Raw genomic sequence first — 6517 nt, forward strand, 5'->3', positions numbered from 1 at the left:
TCCCCATGGTGGGGACAGCCCCGCTGCGCATGCAGTCACCGGGCCACACTTAGGGTGCAGAAGAGAATATGGGGGTGCACATAGTCACATGTCAGGGAACCCTCTTACATTGCCTAGTTAGAGATCAACTCTCACCAAAAGAATTTCCTAGTAACTGACCTTGGGGAAGTGCGTTCACGGCTCTGAGCCTCCATTTTCTCGTTTTTAAAATAAAGAAAACAGGGCCCACCCACCAAGGCCAACCAGGGTAAAATGATTTACATGTAAAGTGCTTGGGACCAGGCGGGGAGTGTAGAAAGCGCTTAAAATTGCTCTTATTTTTTTTATATCTACGTTTTTTTATTGATTTTTTTACAGAGAGGAAGGGAGAGGGATAGAGAGTCAGAAACATCAATGAGAGAGAAACATCGATCAGCTGCCTCCTGCACTTCTCCTACTGGGAATGTGTCCGCAACCAAGGTACATGCCCTTGACCGGAATCGAACCCGGGACCCTTCAGTCCGCAGGCCGACGCTCTATCCACTGAGCCAAACCGGTTAGGGCAAATTGCTCTTATTTTTGAGAACTGAGTTTGCCTTGTCATGTTTTAGCTTTCTCCAAAAAGTTGTCCAGTTGTGTGCGAAGATGGATATCTGTAAAGATGGGATGCATTTAATTATTCAATACTTAGGGGACTTCATGGATTCAGAAAATTGACTTTCTTCAACATATTTCAAGCCAGATTCATGCTTCAGGAAGTTCTTCACTTGAAATAATAACTGTGCCTAAGTGGCAAGAACCAAAATGTGAATTTCCATTTAATTTAGTAATCAGGATCCTGAAAAATTCACAGAAATATATTTGGGTTCATGTACGAAAGAAACTTTGCAAATTTGATTTTCTGAATCTAAACGTTTTAATTTTGCTAATCAAGTTCAACAATATAGCATTGAGATGTGAACATTTTTATTGGTTTCTAAAAAAAACCACAACACCACCAAAAACTTATCCATAATAAGTCCCCAAACAATCAGATTAGTCTAACTAATTGTGAATGCTAAGTACCAATTCTAAGCTAATGAATGACCAAGAATATTAATAAAATCAATTCTGTTCTATTCAAGAACACCTAGTATCATATAAAAATAGTGGTGATAAAAAGCATTCACTTATGTACTTAACTTCCTTGTTAAAAGAAAAAACAATAAGATCAAATTGAGCCCTAGCCGGTTTGGCTCAGTGGATGTCGTCCTGTGGACTGAAGGGTCCCAGGTTCAATTCAGGTCAAGGGCACAGGCCTGGGTTGCGGGCTCAGTCCCCAGTAGGGGGCGTGCGAGAGGCAGCCAATCAATAATTCCCTCTCATTGATGTTTCTCTCTCCCTTCCTCTCTGAAATAAATAAAAACATATTTAAAAGAAAAGATTAAATTGAGGCCCTGACGGGTTTGGCTCCGTGGATAGAGCTTTGGCCGGTGAACTGAAGGGTCCTGGGTTCGATTCTGGTCAAGGGCATGTAACTTGATTTCGGGCTTGATCCCCAATAGGGGGCGTGCAAGAGGCAGCTGATGGATGTTTCTCTCCCATCAATGTTTCTAACTCTCTATCCCTCTCCCTTCCTCTTTGTGAAATTTAAAAAAAAAAAAAAACACGATTAAATTGAGGCTTTCAGAAAAGATAGAGCTAAAAGGGTTCATCACCACCAAATCAGTATGACAAGAACTATTTAAGGGATTTCTTAAAGAAGAAAAAAAATATTTGGCCCTGACCAGTTTGGCTCAGTGGATAGAGCGTCGGCCTGCGGACTGAAAGTTCCCAGGTTCGATTCTGGTCAAGGGCATGTACCTTGGTTTCGAGCACATCCCCAGTGGGGGGTGTGCAGGAGGCAGCTGATCGATGTTTCTCTGTCATCGATGTTTCTGACTCTCTGTCCCTCTCCCTTCCTCTCTGTAAAGAATCAATAAAATATATTTTTAAAAAAATACTTGCAAATCATATATCTGAGAAGGCCCTCCCTCCTCTGTTGTGTAGCTGTGTGGATTTGGGCGAAGTGACTCCCTCTCTGGGCCTCAGTTTCCCCATCTATAAAATGGAGATATTAACAGCACCTCACTCATAGGCTCGTTGGGAGGATTAAATAGGACGGTTGTGCCTGGGACACGGTCGGGGACCAGCTGGCCCTGGGAGCTCTGGACCATTGGGGCTGCCAACAACCCCAGACACTGGAAGTGGGTGTGACTGAGACAGGAGCAGAGGGAACTGGCCCCAGTGTCGTCTGGTTCTCCCTTCTCCACCTGCTCATGGGACGTGGATGCCGGCGTATTAGCTATCGACTGCCGCGTAACAAGTCACCCCCCAGATCCTCACAGCTTCCCATGACAAACGTGGACTCTCTCCCATGGTTCCTGAGGGTCTGGATCCAGAGCGGCTTCGCCAGGTGGTTCTGCCTCCGGCTTCCTCATGAGGCTCAGGCAAGCGTAACCAGGACCGCAACCGCCTGGAGGCTCAACGGGCTAAAGCAGTGGTTCTTTGGCTGCACATGAGAGTCACCTGAGAATCTTTTTTAAATCCTGATTTCTGAGCCTCGTCCTCCAGAAATTCTGTTCCTTTGTGATGGGGTGGGGCCACAACATTAGTAACAAAGAAACAGCCAAGGTTGAGAACCACTGGGCTAAAGGGTTTCTTTCCCAGTTCACTCACCTGGCTTCACCCACCTGGCTTCACTCACCTGGCTTCACTCACCTGGCTTCACTCACCTGGCTTCACCCACCTGGCTTCACCCACCTGGCTTCACTCACCTGGCTTCACTCACCTGGCTGGAGGCCTCAGTTCCTTGCTGGCTGCCAGTTGGCCTCCCCATAGGTGGTTTGGGCATCGTCATGACACAGTAGCTAGTCTCTCCCATAGCAAGAGAGAGAGAGAGAGAGAGAGAGAGAGAGAGAGAGAGAGAGAGAGAGAGAGAGAGGCAGCCATAGTCTTTTAAAAAAATATATTTTTATTGATTTCAGAGAGGAAGAGAGGAGAGATAGAAACACCAAGGATGAGAATCATTGATCGGCTGCCTCCTGCATGCCCCCGACTGGGGATCGAGCCCGCAACCCAGGCATGTGCCCTTGATTGGAATCGAACCTGAGACTCCTCAATCCGCAGGCCGACGCTCTATCCATTGAGCCAAACCAGCTAGGGCCAGCCATAGCCTTTATAACTTACTCTAAGAGGTAATACCCCATCGCCTCTTCTATATGCTACGGGTCACACAGACCAACCTGCGTGCACTGTGGGAGAGGACGAGGCAGCAAGTGGCTATTAGCAGGTGGGGATTGTTGGGGTTCATCTTGGAGTCCGGTTGCCACCCCCAGGGAGAATTTGGAAGTCGCGTGTTAAGACAGCACAGCTGCCATCAGCCCGGGTTCCTGCCCCTCTGCCCCTCTGCCAACTGGACTTCACACGAAGGAGAAATAAAACTCCGTGGTGGCCCTGACCGGTTTGGCTCAGTGGATAGAGCATCGGCCTGTGGACTGAAGGGTCCCAGGTTCTATTCCGGTCAAGGGCATGTACCTCGGTTTCGGGCACGTCCCCAGTAGGGGGTGTACAGGAGGCAGCTGATCAATGTTTCTCTCTCATTGATATTTCTAACTCTCTATCCCTCTCCCTTCCTCTCTGTAAAAAATCAATAAAATATTTAAAAAACCCACAAAACTCCGTGGTGGAAGCCACGGGTATTTCAGAGTGTATTTGCCTCAGTGGTTATCTCATACAGGGATCAATGGCCGGAGGGACAGGATGTAGAAGTTTAAACTGAACACGTAGCACTTGGTGACTTTACTGTGTGCCCATGTAACTTTGATAAAGAGAATAAATACCAAAAAAGGAAAATAAACCCTACCCGCTCAATAGAAGGAAGGAATAGGGGGGAAATAAGGCGCTGATTGAACTCCACACGGATCAAAGATTTCAGTGGAACATGTGACACCATAAAAGAGTGAGAAGTAAACACTAGAAAGTTCCTTTACAACCTGGGTGTGGAGAGAAGCTTTTGAACTCAGAATCCAAAAGCCATTAAAAAAAAACCCCCACAGGAGGCTCAAAAAAACCCCAAACCAAACGAACACACAAGAGCACTGATACGTTTAAATGCACGACATAGGATCACACACTCTCCCTCTTCCCCTTCCTTCTCTTCCTGAACAATACAGTCCAGAGGCCCTTGGGCAGAGGAGGCCAGGCCAGCTCGGGGAAGGGGTGGGACCGTGGCCCCGAAGGGGGGTCGGGACCGTAGAGGGGTGTGGAGGGCGTCCACTCACACGGCAGCTGAGCACAGAGGGAAGCTCCCAAGTGGGAGAGGGGAGTGGAAACCCACGCTGGGCGAGGAGGGCCTGGGAGAGGGCGGAGGAGGGGATGGGGGACACACAGGGGAATTGATCAAAGAAGCAATTTGCTGAAGCCGGTTTGGCTCAGTGGATGGAGCGTCGGCCTGCGGACTGAGGGGTCACAGGTTCGATTCTGGTCAAGGGCATGTACCTGGGTTGCGGGCACATCCCCAGTAGGAGATGTGCAGGAGGCAGCTGATCGATGTTTCTCTCTCATTGATGTTTCTAACTCTCTATCTCTCTACCTTCCTCTCTGTAAAAAATCAATAAAGTATATTAAAAAAAGAAGCAATTTAAGGAAAATGGATGTCAGATTCCTCAAGTCCGGAGAAGGGGGGGGGGGATAAGTATGGAAAGGGAGCAAGTTAGAGGTGTTGGACTTGAATTGGATATAGCATTATAAATTCACGGTTTTCAATATACACCAACTAGAAGCCTAGTGCACGAAATCCGTGCACGGGTAGCGTCCCTAGGCCTGGTTTGCGATCAGGGCCAATCGGGGCCTTCCGGCTGCCGGCCCGGGCCTTCCTTCATTCCGCGCCGCCCCCTGGTGGTCAGCACATGTCATAGTGAGTGATCAAACTCCCCATCAAACTCCCAAAGGGACACTTTGCATATTAGCCTTTTATATCTCTATAGATAAGCCCTGGCCAGGTAGCTCAGTTGGTTAGAGCGCCCTCTCCCAATACATCAAGGTTGCAGGTTCGATCCCCAGTCAGGGCACATATAGGAATCGACCAATGAACGCATCAATAAGTGGAACAACAAACTGATGTCTCCCTCTCTCTCTCTCAAATCAATACATAAAAACATATACATAAATAGATATGGAGATATATAAAGGTACATATACCTAATATGTGTGTGTGTGTATAGACCTAATATATAGGGGTGTGTACAGATACACTAAGTCCCACAAAATAGGATGGCTAGGCCAAAGGATTCATTTACACTGTTATAGATGTTGCCAAATTGTTGCCCACAATGCCCCTGACCCGCCTGGCGCCAGTGGGTGCCATAGCATGGATGTCTGGATGGTCATCCGGGTGGTTGTCCGGATGGTCGTTCCACTGTTCAGCTGTTCGGTTGATTTGCATATTATGCTTTTATTATATAGGGTATTTATTGATTTCAGAGAGGAAGGGAAAGGGAGAGAGAGATAGAAACAACAATGATGAGAATCATTGATCGGCTGCCTCCTGCACGACCTCCCCCCCCCCCGCCTTACTGGTGATCGAGCCTGCAACCCGGGCATGTGCCCCTCACCTGAATCGAACCTGGGACCTTTTAGTCTGTAGGCCGATGCTCTATCCACTGAGCCAAACCGGCCAGCCTCAGCTATGAAGGTTACCTCTCCCCTCTGCTCTATGTTTTCTTCCGGAAGTTTATTGCAACTTTTCATGCTATTTCCTGCCTCTGAATTTCTTCTTCCATTTTTCAGCGACTTGTCTCTCTGGGTGGCCTCCTGGGAAAGACACTGAGATCTGTCTTCCAGTTCCTGGACTCTCCCTTCAGCTGTTTCTAATCTGCCGTTCAGCTCTTCCGATGACTTTGTCATTTCAGAGACGATTTCATTCCCATGTGTGTTTCATTCCTGCTAGAAGTTCTATTTTGTTCTTTTCAAAACCTGCATCGTCTTTTTTGTTGTTGTTGTTGCATCGTCTTTCAATAATGCCTTGGTTTCTCTCATTTCTGATCCTTTAAAAAATGTCTTTAGACATTTGAGTGTGTTTATCTTTTATTTTTTAAAATATATTTCATTGATTTTTTACAGAGAGGAAGGGAGAGGGATAGAGAGTTAGAAACATCGATGAGAGAGAAACATCGATTCAAGCTGCCTCCAGCACACTCCCCACTGGGGATGTGCCCGCAACCAAGGTACACGCCCCTGACCAGGATTGAACCTGGGACCCTTTATCCCGCAGGCCGATTCTCCATCCACTGAGCCAAACCGGTCAGGACTCAATTCTTCTTTTTCTAACCCTCACCCGAACATATGTTTTTATTGATTTTGAGAGGGAGAGAGAGAGAGAGAGAGTAACATCCATCAGTTGCCTCCCTTATGTGCCCTGACCAGAGACCTAACCCTCAACTTAGTGCCCTGACGACACCCAACCAACAGAGCCGCGGGGCCAGGGCGCCATGGCGATTCCTGGGCTGGTGGAGGCAGC

The sequence above is a fragment of the Myotis daubentonii genome, chromosome 15 (assembly GCF_963259705.1).
Source record: "Myotis daubentonii chromosome 15, mMyoDau2.1, whole genome shotgun sequence".
NCBI classification, from domain to species: domain Eukaryota; kingdom Metazoa; phylum Chordata; class Mammalia; order Chiroptera; family Vespertilionidae; genus Myotis; species Myotis daubentonii.